Below are 14,857 nucleotides of genomic sequence, written 5' to 3' on the forward strand. Positions count from 1 at the left end.
TGAGCCACCCAGGTGCCTCAAACAGTCCTTGTTCTTTTTTTTTTTTAATTTTTTTTTAACATTTATTTATTTTTGAGACCGAGAGAGACAGAGCATGAACGGGGGAGGGTCAGAGAGAGGGAGACACAGAATCTGAAACAGGCTCCAGGCTCTGAGCTGTCAGCACAGAGCCCGACGCGGGGCTTGAACTCACGGACCGCGAGATCATGACCTGAGCTGAAGTCGGCCGCTTAACCGACTGAGCCACCCAGGCGCCCCAAACAGTACTTGTTCTTAAAGAGCAAGACATTCAGAGACACCATTAAGGATGGAGACTTGAGTGGTGAATTGTGGGACACCCATTTATTTACCTGAGTGACAATTGTGTGTTGGCATCAGCAGGGGAGGCTTTGTGAAGAGGTCCCTGAATTATGAAGAACTTGATGTGTGGAAGGTGAAGAACATTGCACATGAGTTCAAAGTTTTGACTGGTTTCACCTAAATCCAGAATCTTTGGAAGTGAGATGGGCTTGTAGTCGCTTGTAGAGTTGATCCAATAACTTTGAGATGTTAAGGTTTTCTATTGAGTTGCTATTTTTGTCAGCCCTTAAGTTGCATTTGGTTATGACTAGCAGGTGTGATATGAAAGTGCCATGGCTACACTCAGTTGTCACAGTTGTTTTTCTCTCTCTTCGTGGTCTTCCCTTGTTCTCCAGTACCACTATCTACAGTGTCCTGCAGTTTTGTTTCCACAAGTAATTATAGGGTTTTTGTTTTTGTCCTGAGGGGGCCTAGATTTAGATTTCACACAAAGGCTGTTTGCATGCTCCTCACTGTGTCTGGCATCTGGAAGGGTACCTGCAAAGTGGCGGGCACTGAATACCTGCTGCTGGATGAGATGGGTGGGGGTGGGTTTGGAGAACCACAGGACTCATCTTTTTTCTCAGTTCCTCACTCCCTTATTTGTCTTCCTATTGGAGCTGAGAGGATGAAAATGAGGTCGATGTTTGGCTTGCCAAATAGAAGGAAGAATTGAAGCAGGAATGCATCAATCTGCCTTCTCCTTCTTCCAGTCATACCAGAGACTGAATTGACAAGAATGAAGTAGACTGGGTTGAGAGGCAGTAGGACCCAGGAAGGGCCATGGTGAACATCTGTAAAACACATGTTTGTCCAGAGGTGGCACGTGCGTTTTTGCTCCAGGTGGTTGTTGTCATAGGGAGTTCAGAAATAGGATTGTTGCTTCTTCAGATTTTAAAGAGAACTCACAGCTCATTTTTTTTCTTTAAAATCTCCTGATTAAAAAAAAAATGTTGGCTATCTTTTTTCAGACTTCATGTGATCCAAACAAAATCTCTCTACAGGCTGGATATGGCACTTGGGGTATAATTTCTGGACCTTATGGTCCTTTATCAACCCAGCAAACACTGAACAATACCGAGGTAGGAATCTTGAGGTAGCTAGACTTTAAAAGAAAAAATCTATCACGTCTGAAAGAGAGGAGGCTAAGCTTTCAGAGACGAGGGTTCATGATGGGTTCTCCACACTCTTAGCTGGCTTTTCAGCAGCCTATTAGTGATAAGGATAAGGAATATAGCCATGGCCATGGGAAGGGTGCCCAGTTCAGCAGTGTGACTGGTGTCCTGTTTGCTCACGAGGCATTGGTATACTCAAATCTAATCATTTAAGACTTTGTGGCTAACAAGAGTCTTGTGCAACTAGAAAGAGGAAGTTAGTCCTTGGTGAATGAAGTCATTAGAACCAAAAACTGTGCTTTCCTTTGATTTCCAACCTGGTTGAACGTGTAAAAAAAATGGTGCACAAGATGGTGCACAGGGTAACATTTCCTATTTGCTGTCCTGTGACCTCTGATGTTTGATGATTCATTCTGGCACTCAACAAATATGAGCACCTATGAGGTGTCAAGCAGTATTCTATGTGCTGTGGATACAGCAGAGGACAAACCACAGTCTCTGCCCTCAGGAAGTGCATAGCATAGCATGAGGACCTGGTGGTGCGGTGCACCTGCTGGGACTCTTTTGAAAAGCCGGTAACACTACTCTTTCCCAGTTCTGAGTTAAGCCACTGCTTGAACTAATGACATAAATGAATGACACCATTGCCTCGTCCATTTTTGAAAGAATTCTTGTGAAGTTAGGCTCATATGTCAATGTTAGATTTACTTCTGGACTATTTGGTCATGAATTCATGAAGGAGAAGCAGTGCTGTATGACTAGGGAATTACACACCTTTTGATATGTCAGGGCCTCTGCAACAAACCAAAAAGACTTATCCAGATAGGAAGTTAGCTTTGGGATCCTGGTTTCTTCAGAGACTCAAGGGATGAGTTATTATTCCTGTGATTTATATTTCTGGGCTTACCACATACCCTTGCCGCACAGCCAAATGTGACCTGACACTCATAATAATAAAGGAAACGAACAATTTTTTATTTGCCCTAGAGAGAAACCTCAGTCTTGATGCAATCCCAGGACGGTACTGAAACAAACATGGTGGAGCATCAGGAGGCCAAGGCAGAATTTATTAATAGGGGAAAGAAGGCTGACTGCTTCTGTGTTCAGTAAAGTAGATCCCTCTTAGAAATGATGAGATAACCCTGCATGGTCTATTGCCATAACTTATATGGCAATATGCTAGTGACATTTTAATTTAACAAACTCAGGGGTTTGCTAAGAATATAAAATGAAAAACATAGCAAATATCAGAAATCTATCAATGGCAGATTTGTTTTTTTTTTTTTTAACAGCAATGTCAATCAAGGAAAAGCTTAAATACATTTTTATAAGCTAGCAGGCCAAAGACTGTTAGGAATACATAATGTATGCCCTATTCAACCTATGCATACATATATAAATATATGCAAACACACATTTAAATGCAAATAAAAGCTTTGTTTTCCCATTTTGGATACTTCATTTCTGAGTAAATTTATGAACTTGTTCTTGAACTGTAGTTTAGCCCATCACATATCCCTAAAGTCAAATTTTTTAGCTATCTAAACACAATATACCATTTAATACCCAGGTAAGTATACGTGATTGAGTTTCCAATTCAGGATAAACACCTGTCAAGGACTAGGAGTCAGAAATCCGTAACTCTTAGATGGGAAGTTAGAATATCTGAATTCTGATCCCGATTTTCCGAGAGACTTTTGGAACTTTTTTTTTTTTTTTACCCTTTCAGGGGTCTGAGTTTGCTCATTATGATTTTGGTGGCGGTGGAGAGGCACTTTTTGTTTGCTTTGGATTTCATACAATGCAGTCTAGCTCCATTATTCATGCAAAGTAAATTCTCCATACATGTGTTCCGCATTGATATTGTATCTTCGTTGGGAACAATGGATCCAATTCAACATTTTTCTTTAAACTGCACTAAGGTAGGGCTCAAACTCACCACCCTGAGATCAAGAGTCATGCTCCAGTGGCTGAGCCAGCCAGGTGCCCCATCAGCAATCATCTTTAATGGACAGGAAATAGGTGACCCTGTCAAATGGCTCTAACCACCCCTTTCATATTTGTAAAGGGACAATTACTACCCAAGGCAGTACCTACCTCATGAAGTGGTTATGAAGACTGAATCAATGCGATGCACTTACAGTCGGGCATATAGAGAGTGCTCCAATTTTAGTGATGATAATTGTGAGTACCACCACCAGTATAGCCTGGCTCTGGGCTAGAATGAAAATTAAAACAGCCAGTCTCTGCCCCTGTTGAATTAATCATGTAGTGTCTGGTTGCAAACCTCAGTGCCTACCTACCAGGCCAATCAGGACCAACAAATGTAAGAGGCGGGGCTGGCTTCTGCACTGTCTGGACCCCCCACACCTGGTTGCAGAGGGCAAGCATGTCACGGCCCAAGTTGTTGCCTTCTGGAAATGAGAACTGTTGTCAAATCTTGCTTTTTACGGGAAGTTAGAAATTTGGGTTCTTATGTAAAATCTCCCAACTTCTAAGCACCGACCACAAACGCCAACTGCAAACAAACAAGAGCACGAGGGATGAAAAGCCCTGGAGGGTTCCTGGAGCTGTCAGTTGACAACTTCTGGACATGCGGTTGCAATAAGCCCCAATTCCCCACTTTTCTGGGGGCAGCACAAACAGGATGAGGGCAAAGATCACTTGTCGGTTAATCTTTAATTCTTCGCTCCTCCACGAAATGCACATTTTGCCAGAGAACACAAGGACACTGTAGAGCACAGGTGGGTGAAGAGTTTAACACAATTTATTTTATGCTTAAATAATCGACTAGGTCATCCAGTGTATGGTTTTTCATACATATGTCATTAGAGCTATGTGTCAATGAATGCTGATTTTATATGAATATAATCAACAAATTAAAGGATTTCACCAAAACCCAAATAAAAATGCCCTTTAAAACACAGCAGCCTTATTAACCTAATATGACACTGCTAGAATGGTTACAAATGATTGGCTTATTCAAAGGTGTCTACATCTTATAGCCAGTACACAATACAGTAATAATTGTACAGCGTGCTGCCATTCTACGAGCTAAGAATTTCTGTTTAGTCCATTTTAAATACCCCCGACTGGGGCCTCTTATGAGCACCATCCACCTCTAAAGCGGCAAGCATTACCCCCTTTTAAGCACTAACAGCACCCACCCTCCCCCTAAAGCAACTACTGTATAGGGTTTTTTTTTTCATTTTTAGTTCATTTCATTGAAAAATTGGCAATAGCAACAAATATTAGATGAAGGGCTTTGTGTTTACAGATAAAATCTTCTGTGTTGCAGTATACTGTAGTGTTTGCAAAATTGGAAAAGATTTAATCAAAATAAGGTGATACACATGCATCAAAATATTAGTATTCTGAAGAAAAAAATTTTTCACAGAACTACAGAATTCCTCATTTTGGGAATTATTTAAATTTGCAGCAGATTTTAAAGATTTGTTTCTGTTTTTTAAAATCAAGCTAGCAGTTTTGCATATACAAACATTATAATTGCTAATATACAAGAATCAGTGAAGATTCCCCCCCCACCCAGGACCCCTCCCTCCTCTTCTAGGGTGAAGTCACTTGAGACCCCTAGTATGTTAAATGCATTTGCAATATTCTGTTTGTGTTCTAAGAGGCAGTGCCTTATCAACATTTATTCTATTTTTCTGTTAGAATTTATACAGTGTTATTATTTACAGCAAAACTATAGATGTTTTAAAAAAGAAACAAATAGTGTTTATACCCTGACAGTTTGGGTCCAAGAAAAATAAGGCGAGCTGTTGTGGAGTTAGTAATTTTAGTGTTTCTCTGTGATTTCATCATCCCGTCTTCTGTCCCTTCTGGCGGCAGGAATTTCTTCCTTTTGTAAATGACACCAAATTACTTAGGATAAACTGTTAACAGCATGGCTTCTTGTATATACACTGCATTGCTAATTGCACACGCGTCAATCCTGGGAATGAAAGTGAATTTCCATGCTCTGTAAATTGGCTCATGCTAAATTAAAATGTGGGTAGATTTCTTTTTTTTTTCTTTTTGCATAAAAAAAATCATGCCATTAATGTGTGGAAGCAGCAAACACACACACCCTTCTCCATGAATTTTTACTTCCTGCTGACATCTCTTCCATGAATTTCTCAATACTGGCAGTAAAATTACACGATCCTGTGGAAAGACAGACAAGAGGGAGTGAGGTTAGCTTGCTTTCTTCTTCCTTCTTTCCTTCCTCCCTTCCTTCTCTTTCTCCCTCCCTTCCTTTCTTCCTTTTTTCTTTTCTTTGCTTTACTTTTCTTTTCTTTACTTCTCTTTTCTTTTCTTGCCTTGCCTAAGCCTTCCTTCCCATTCAACAGAAAAGCTTAGAGAATGAGGCCTCTACTTTCTTATGGGGTAGTTTAACATGATTCTTCTTACCAACACAATCCGTTAGGTCAAAACCCTGAGGTGTAGCTGAAAGCTCTTTGAAGGCAGTGACTTTTTCTAGGTAACCCTGTGATCTCCAAAGCACACTCTTCACTGTATGTGTGGTTTTTGAGATTGTGTTGGAAAAGAACCTCTTCTAGGGCTCTATCTCTAACGATCAGGTCACTCAGATACTTGGGAAAGCCATTTACAGCCCTTTGGGCCTAGTCTTATCTATAAAATGAGGCTCACAGAGGTGCTGTGTGGGATTTCCATCAACATCAAAATATCAGGGGTCTGGAGTTCTCATGGGCATAAAGGAGCCCGGGATATTGAGTCAGAATAGAGCATTTCAGGAATGTCCATATGTTTTATAAGTGCTCACTCCCCAAAGTACAACTAATCTTTCAAAAAGGGAGAACAGCATCATTACTTCATTACTCTGGAATTGCTTTTCCATGCACCAATTAAAATGAAAGACTGTCTTCCATCACTGCAAAGAATACTTTCCCTCCTCCTGCCCCACATCAGTCACGACAAAATCGATTCATTATATTTGAGCTTCTTTATGGAAGCTGAGAACATCTTGTCTTACTGAATAATAACTGCATAAAGTCTCAGTGTTTTATAACCAGTCTTAATACAGTCAAAGTAAATCAGCTGCTTTTGCTATGAACTCTTTCTTCATAAAACAAAGTTTGCCTACATATAGTTCATCGTCCTCTCTCAGTGTGAAGCGACAGACCTGAATACTGGCCCGAGAACAAATCCCAGCCCCTGTGAAAACCTGAGGAAAGCAAGAACAATTGTAGGAATAACCGTGTTCACTCACTGGTAAGCAGCAGACCATTTGTGCAGGCCTAGAAGCACCAGCAGAACTGGGTTTCTGTTGGGGCCCAAGGGTGTCCTCAGTGCCCCTGAGTTTGTTTACTTACCCCAGACAAGTTTCTGTCTCTTTAAGAGGGATCACCCAGGATACCTCAGCTTATGTAAACATGTTAGTACAGTACTTCCTCTGCTGTATGAGTTCTTGCTTCTTTTTTTGTGCTGAAAGTGCTACTGACCAGCATGCCCCAGGTCACTAATGCTTGGAGCCAAGAACATCAAAGTGTCAAGTGCTTCTGGAGTGATTTCAATATCTGTCCCCCTTCCCAGGACTCTGCAAAGGTTGTAGAGAAGGAAGGTGACTTATTTGGGCAGGACATGCCCTAGAAAGTGGGCAAATCCAAGTAGGATCAGGATTTTCTCACCTCTATTACCACTTATACCTAATCTTCTGGGCACTAGGGTTCTTAGATGGCCCTATGATGATGTTACCCCCGTGGTCTCCTTGTGTCTTCCTAGGGAGGCTTCTCAGCAGTCTTCTCTAGTTGAACCCCCTACCCCCCACACTGTACAGCTTAATCGACATATAATTCACATGCCATACAATTTATTGTAAATATACAGTTTGATAGTTTTCAATACATTTATATAGATATGCAATCATCACTACAACCCAGTTGAACTTTTTTTTTTGTTTTGCATCCTCTCTTCCAAAAGCCAATCCAATTTCCCAGGTTAATCTTGCCATAAGAAGCAAGGTGTTTCTCCTATCACCTTGATGCAAGCACATGTTATCTTTTATAGAAATATTGGATTTGTTTCTATAATTTTTAAAAATGCTATTAATTATGTCCATTTATATTCAGGTATGGTATGGGTGATAGTTAAAAAGAAATTGGGGAGTGAGTTCCTCTTGTAAATCTCTCTTGTTCTTGGTCATACAATCAGAGTGTGTTGGCCCTAACCACATGGGGTGCAGGAAGGTCATTCATTGGATAAAAGACTTTATACCAAGTACAGTGTTCTACAAAAAGCATGAGTGCCTTGGCTGAGAGACTGTATACCTATTATAAAATATTGACATCTTACAAATTGTGATGAGAGCGCCATCTGATGGAAAGGTGTGATGGCAGGGGCCATCAAGATGACATTTCAGAAATAGAATTTGAGTCCTTTTTTCTTTTTGGATTTAAGTAATACATCTGAGACAGAGGCCTTTGCATTTAGGAATCTGTCTTTGGGTTTTGCATGCTTTTCAAACCCAAAGGTAGTAGAAACAAACATTCCTTTTAATCATTTTACTATATATATATATATATTTTTTAATTTTAAGAAACATTTTTGATATATAGAAAAACAGCTATCAGTGTATTTTCATGGCAGTTTATATCTTACAGATGAATGTTGTATTTTCCACATCCATTTTCAAGTCAGGGGTATGCTTGAGTTAGAACCACAATTTCCTTTACAGATCCACATACCAGTGGTTTTTAGCCCCTAGGGCCCACCTTAAAAACAAAACAAAACAAAATCACCTGTCTTTAGTTTGGTATATGAAGCTTTCTGCAGTTCAGCCCAATCAGGCTTACTGTCCACTACCCCTCAGCGAGAAGCTTTTTCATAATCTCCAATGGTTCTCAAACTTGGGTGCACATTAGAACTATCTGGGAAGACTTAAACCCAGGGTCCAGACCACATCTCATGCCAATTTATTTAGAATTTCTTGGGGTGGAGCTCCAAAAAATCAAAAAAACCTCAAATACCAAAAAACTTTTTAAAAACTCTCTAGATTATTTGAATGTTCAACCATGTTTAAAAGGCAACCATAGGGGCGCCTGGGTGGCGCAGTCGGTTAAGCGTCCGACTTCAGCCAGGTCACGATCTCGCGGTCTGTGAGTTCGAGCCCCGCGTCGGGCTCTGGGCTGATGGCTCGGAGCCTGGAGCTTGTTTCCGATTCTGTGTCTCCCTCTCTCTCTGCCCCTCCCCCGTTCATGCTCTGTCTCTCTCTGTCCCAAAAATAAATAAAAAACGTTGAAAAAAAAAATTAAAAAAAAAAAAAATTAAAAGGCAACCATATATTCTAGAACACTGCTTCTCAAAGTCTAATATCTTTATGTATCACCTAAAGTATCTTCAAATGTGGATTCTGATTCAGTGGGTCAGGGTAAACTCAGAGATGCTGCATTTCTAACAAGACTCCCAGGTGACACTGATACTTCATGGACCACACTTGGGGGAGCTAGACTGTGTGCTAGTCAGCAACACATTGGTTTCCAACTTCTTTTTCTTTTTTTAAAGTAGGCTCCATTCTGGGCACGGAGGGCCTGAACTCACGATCCTGAGAGCAAGACTTGAGTTGAGATCAAGACTCGAGCTGAAATCAAGTTGGACGCTTAACCAACTGAGCCACCCAGGTGCCCCACCAACTTCCTTTTCCTTGCTCATGATTTTGTATCCACCTATACTTCTCTTCCCCAATCTTCACCAGTATCTAACTCCTCTCCATCCTTCAAGTTTGTTTCAAATGTCATCTCCATGAAAGTATAGACTCCGCTCTCCCTAAGGAGATCGGCCTTGGCAGGTTAACTGTTACTCGTCTTTAAAGACTTAGCTCTGTTACAGCTTTAGGAAAGAAAGCCTTTTCTAGTATGCCTTTCTTATAGCCTACTGAGAACGCAGATTTGTCATACTATTCTCTTCCATCCCTACCCACCTCTCTTCCCTTCCTTTTTTTTTTTTCTCTCTCTTGAGTTACAGAAGTCATGGGACTAAAAATATTTTTTCCTAAGCATTAATTCTAGTTCTTCATGTAAACATGATAAACTACAGTGAAATTTAATAATTCCCAGTTCATACCATCCAGTAAATGGTTTTTTGAGTTTGTTTTTTTCTAATGACTTGTGACTTTAAAAATACTTGAGGTCATAGGGCCAGTTTAAAAAAAAAATACTGGGAAGATATTGATTTATATTTTGGTTGTGAAAAAGATATACTAATTAAATAATAAAATTGTACAGCTATTATTATTAAATGTTATGTGCCAGGCACTGTTATAAAATGGCTTAGCTCATTTAATAACAATAAGGTACTATTATAATCTTGCATTTTACAGATAAGGAAACAGAGCCACAGAGCTAGAAAACAAACCCAAGAGAGTGAACTTGGTACATAGTAGAGCTAGAAATGGAAATCAAACCACCTGACTCTACAATCCTTGCTCTTGACCTCAGAGCCAAGGCTTTTGGTTAATTAGGGATTTTTTTAAAGGGTAAGAAAAGTAAAAACAAACAAAACTAAATAAAAACAGATCTTCCAAATAAATTCAGGGAAAATATTCCGAAGTGAAGCAATTCAGGCACCTTGGATTTCTGGAAAGCAGAATCAGGAGATCTGGGTTAAAATCCAGATCTGTCATTAACTAGAGCCATTGGGCTTTTGTTATCTATCTCTGTTCATTCCTTAGTAAAGAGGAATGAGAATGCCTCTTTTAGTAATTTCCCATGGAATTTCTCTGCTTTTGATGTTGGTATACTTCAGAATACTTTCAATTATTTCACATCCCTTGTTTCTCAGAGAATTTCAGTGATGCTGCCATTCCAACTTCTTCCACTGTTCCCTCCTGGCACCCGTCGCATCTTCGTCTACAGGCCACTGGTCCTGGCTGCCTTAATGCTACTACTAGCTGAACTTACTCAGTACTTACTATGGGCTTGCCTGCCGCTCTCTGAAGCAATTTACTTGTATTAACTCAGCTAATTCCCACAACAACTTTATGAGGTTTGTTATTCTTCCCCCAGTAGAGGTGAGGAAATGAAGGCACAGACCCCAGCTAAGTTCATGTAGCTAGTAAACTCCCTGGCAGGTCCATCGACTCCGGCCACTTCACTTCTCACCCAAATACCAAAAATGACCACACTATGATCTCCAGCCCAGGCTTCTCTCTCTGATCATCATCAAATATCAAGGGCCCTGCACGCTGACTATCTACAAAGCTACTTCATCACCCAGGCTACGTCAATCACTAATTTTGATTTTGTGGTCTTAGGTTCTATGATTTTGTTAATAATTACCCTACATACCTATAACCCTGATGTCTTTAACTCTCGCTCTTCTCTCCCAACACGGAACTAATCTGGTTCCTCAAATCTTTTCTCCGCTTTTCATTCTCTCTGTTCCAGTTCAGGCCCTCCTCTGTGTTGCAGATCTGAGGCCCTTGTGTTCAAACTCTCTTCTTCCTCTACTTCTATCAGAGTTACCTAAATCATATCTGATCATATTATTTTCCTGCCACAAAGCTTCCAGTACCCAACTGTATCCAGGATAAGAGCCAAACTCTTGAGCAAAGCACGTATGATTCTCCACACTGCTGTGTCTCAAATGCTACTCTTTCTTCAAAAACTAGTTTGGGGCGCCTGGGTGGCTTGGTCGGTTAAGCGTCCGACTTCGGCTCAGGTCATGATCTCACGGTCCGTGGGTTTGAGCCCCGCATCGGGCTCTGTGCTGACAGCTCAGAGCCTGGAGCCTGTTTCAGATTTTGTGTCTCCCTCTCTCTGTGACCCTCCCCCGTTCATGTTCTGTCTCTCTCTGTCTCAAAAATAAATAAACGTTAAAAAAAAAAATTAAAAAAAAAAAAAAACTAGTTCAAATACGTACTTCTGAGAAACTTTAAAAGACCTCCTCTGTTGGAGGGAATTATATCTTCCAGTGGTTGCCCTGAGCATTTTGTTATATCATTTATTACATTTATGTATTTTGATTTGTGTGACTTATGATCATGTGTGCCTCTTGGACTAGACTGTAAAGTTATAGTGGGCAGGGATTCTCTCAGATAATAACGTCAGACTTAAAATAGTATCTTACAATGTTGTGCTCTCCCTACTGCCTACACGGTGTGTGTCACAAACCTTGCACATAGTAGCTAAGAAGCAAAGGAGCTCTAAATGTGCATGGTCACCTGCCTACAAAAGCTTGTTAGCTGATCTACATTATAGGAGAGTTTCTCTCATCCACCACTATGAAAAACCACACAAGTATACTGCAGGGTTGAGGCTGAACATGTAGGTGATCTTAGATGATAGGATATAGAATAGCTTTGAGATGTCTAGGAAGGAAGAAGTCAGAGGTAACCTTTTAACTCTATTCCTCTTCAAAATCTTGTTCCTTGGGAGCTCCTCCCAGGCTCACTTTAATCCTCTCCCTAGGGGTTCACATCTGTTCTCTCCTGTTCCCTTTCTCTGGTATTCAACATTTACCTCTTTAGTGATAACTCGAACATTTCTAGAAGTGCAGCCCCAACCTTTCTGCAGAGGTCCAGACTTATATATCTAAAACAATACTTGGAAGTCTCAAAAGCAGTTTAAACCCAAATCTAAGCCTGAATGCTTGATGTCCTTTTTTAAAAACCCATTCTACTTCTGTTCCTTTCTCTACTGCCCTGTTGTGTCAGCCAGAAACCTGGGGATCATTCTTGACTCAACCCTTCTCCATCCTCCCTGCCCCTCCAAAGTAATCTACCTGTTGATTTTCCTAAAGCTACTGCCCAGGTCCTAGCCCTGCCACTACTACGGCTTAGTTGAACTGCTCAGTAACCTAACCAGTCACCTTCAGTTTATTCTTGTTTCCCCTCCAACCCATTCTCTACATAACCTATGTGCTTTAAAAAAAAAAAAAAAAAAATTGGGTCAGGCTCTTGGCTAAAATCCTTCAGGGGCTTCAAATTCTTTTAGAATGAAATCTAAAGCCTGTTCTCTGGCCTGTGATGATGCACCCCTCACTTAAGTCATCATGTGCCTGCCTCATCCACCACCAGCTCACCAGGCTCTGGTGTACACTTCTCTTCTTTCATTTCCTCAACTATGCCTTTTCCCGGTCAACGCTTTTGCTCATGTCGTATCCTTTGCTTGGAGTCTGCTTCTCCTCTTCCCCATTCTTTTCATGGTTGGCGCCACCTATAAGTTCTTAGTTTAAATGTCATGACTTCTTTTCTTTCTTCTTAAAGATTTTATTTTTAAGTAATCTATACACCCAATGTGGGACTCGAACTCACAACCCCGAGATCAAGAGTCACATGCTCCACAAACAGAGTCAGTCCGGTGCCCCTATGTGTCATGACTTCAGAGTGACCTTCCCAGCCCCCAAAAGTCTAAATGTGTTTCCGCATTATTCTTTTATTGGATATTGGACTTTGAATTTTTAGCCCTGAAGCATCTGTTCCATGCAGGCTGAGAGATTAGGAGGGGCAGGGCCCATGGAAGTTTTCTTCACCATCATACATCCAGCCTTTCCACTTTTAGCCAGGCAGAAGGTCAAATATTTTTTGAAGGAATGAAAAAAATGAACCAACTTTCTGGTTTAGAAAAAGTGTTGCCCTTGGCAAGCATTGTCACTCTTGGCTTCCACATGGCTGTGAGATTCTGAGCATTTCCCCAGAAGAGGTTTGGAATACAGCTGCTCCACAGTCTTTTATGGCTACATCTGGGGACCTTCCTTTGCTACAACCTCACTAATCAGCCCTCTAATGGTACTTATGAAGTAAACACTTAGAGGTTACCCCCTTCAAAATGGATGTCTGCTTTATTTTAAAAAAGAACAAACATCTATGAGTATTTTCACTGTGTAAAATATGAGGACATTTACTATAGGTTGTCTATGTACATCTGTTTGATTCAAAATTTGCTTTTAGGTCTCTAAGCATCATCAACTACTATTTAACTATGAATATAAGTTAAGAACTTAGGTTCTGGATAAGTTCAAATTTATTCTTTTGCTTATCAGCTGTACAGGACTTTGAGTAAATCATTTAACTTTTTTCAACTTCGGTCTTCAGAGTAGTACTTACCTTACAGCATTGTGTTGGGGATTATATTCAGTAATGTATGTAATGATCTTACCTAGTACCTGGCATATAGTAATCATTTGCTAGAACATGACTATTATTATTCAAATTGTAGACATACAGCTAAGTGTAATAGAAAGGGCACTAGGTAGAGTATCAATAATCTTGAGTTTAAGTCCTAGTTCTACCAATCACAAGCTGTGTGACAATAGAAATGTCATTGACCTCTCTGAGCCTTGGAATATTCATCTGCAAAAGGTAGCAAACAAAATTGGCCTAACCTATCTAGAAGCTTCTTTGAAGGATTAAATAAGACAAAAATGTAAAATCACTTTGTAAACTATAAATCACTATACACTGTGTACAAATCTTCATAGCTATTGAAAGCCATTGGCTTTTCCCTTACATTAAAAACAGGATAACTATGACTCAGTATTAAAGAAAAGCAGGTGCAGGGTTCAGATAGCTCAAAATTTAGCTGGTTCTAAAATGGGAAATAAAAATTTTGATGTCACCATCTGAGACTCCGTGAAATTTGGCAGCAGTCTACTTGCTTAGTTGTTTTTGTTATTAAAAAAAAAAAGAGGCAGCCAGCAGGCTATAAAAACTCTCAATATATTTGCAAATTGATTTCTCCAGAGCATGCATTCAGTGTCCTGGAATTCCAGTGGGTATTCTTGGACTCATTTCCCAGGTTCACTTACGGAAGGTAAATACCACGCTGGAGAGTAACGTGAGGCTTACAGTCAAATCACTGTTCTTTCCATCTGACACATTAAGTTTGCTTTCTGCTGGAGTTATTTTCACATTCATATGACTTCTACCTGACTTTCTCTCTCCTTTGAGTGGTGTAGCATGTGAGCCAAGGCCCTGACAACTTCTTTACGGGGTGGGTTATTTGTAATTTTAAGGCCTCTTGTACATTTAGTGACCATGTCGTATCTAAAGGACCTAGCACAGTTGTATTTTTTTGGTGTTATTTATTCACACATACTAGGTGGATGTTGCTCTAGAAAAATGGTTCCGCTGCAATGGGCAACCACTTTGGTTCATTTCCATCCAGTCTGAACAAGCTGGCAAATGTTGAGGTGCATACTGAACTCTCTTCTGGATTCCTTTCGCTTATCACTTACAACGGCTTAAATGGACTAAGTCAAGACTGCAAACTCATGCTTAGTGCTTTATTCATCTCTATGTATCTAGATATGTCTTGCACCAGGAACAGCTGCAAGACGTACATAATAAGTGGGTTCATTCTAGGTATTGACGCACTGATGTCATCCATCATTTTCTCATCTCTCACACTGTGTGGAAAGCAAGTCATGTTGATGTCTCCTGATTC

The 14,857-nt window shown here is 40.3% G+C and overlaps 1 protein-coding gene across 1 annotated transcript in view; it reads right to left on the reverse strand.

Annotated features, from left to right (window-relative positions):
• Window positions 1-4,429: 4,429 nt before the first annotated feature.
• ANK3 (ankyrin 3) overlaps window positions 4,430-14,857 on the reverse strand; it is a 335,763-nt gene continuing 325,335 nt past the window's right edge. The window contains exon 48 of the mRNA XM_049646133.1: window positions 4,430-5,621. The gene's annotated coding sequence lies outside the window, so the exon portion shown is untranslated. The remainder of the gene's footprint in view (window positions 5,622-14,857) is intronic.

The sequence above is a fragment of the Panthera uncia genome, chromosome D2, assembly GCF_023721935.1.
Source record: "Panthera uncia isolate 11264 chromosome D2, Puncia_PCG_1.0, whole genome shotgun sequence".
In the NCBI taxonomy this organism is placed as follows: Eukaryota; Metazoa; Chordata; class Mammalia; order Carnivora; family Felidae; genus Panthera; species Panthera uncia.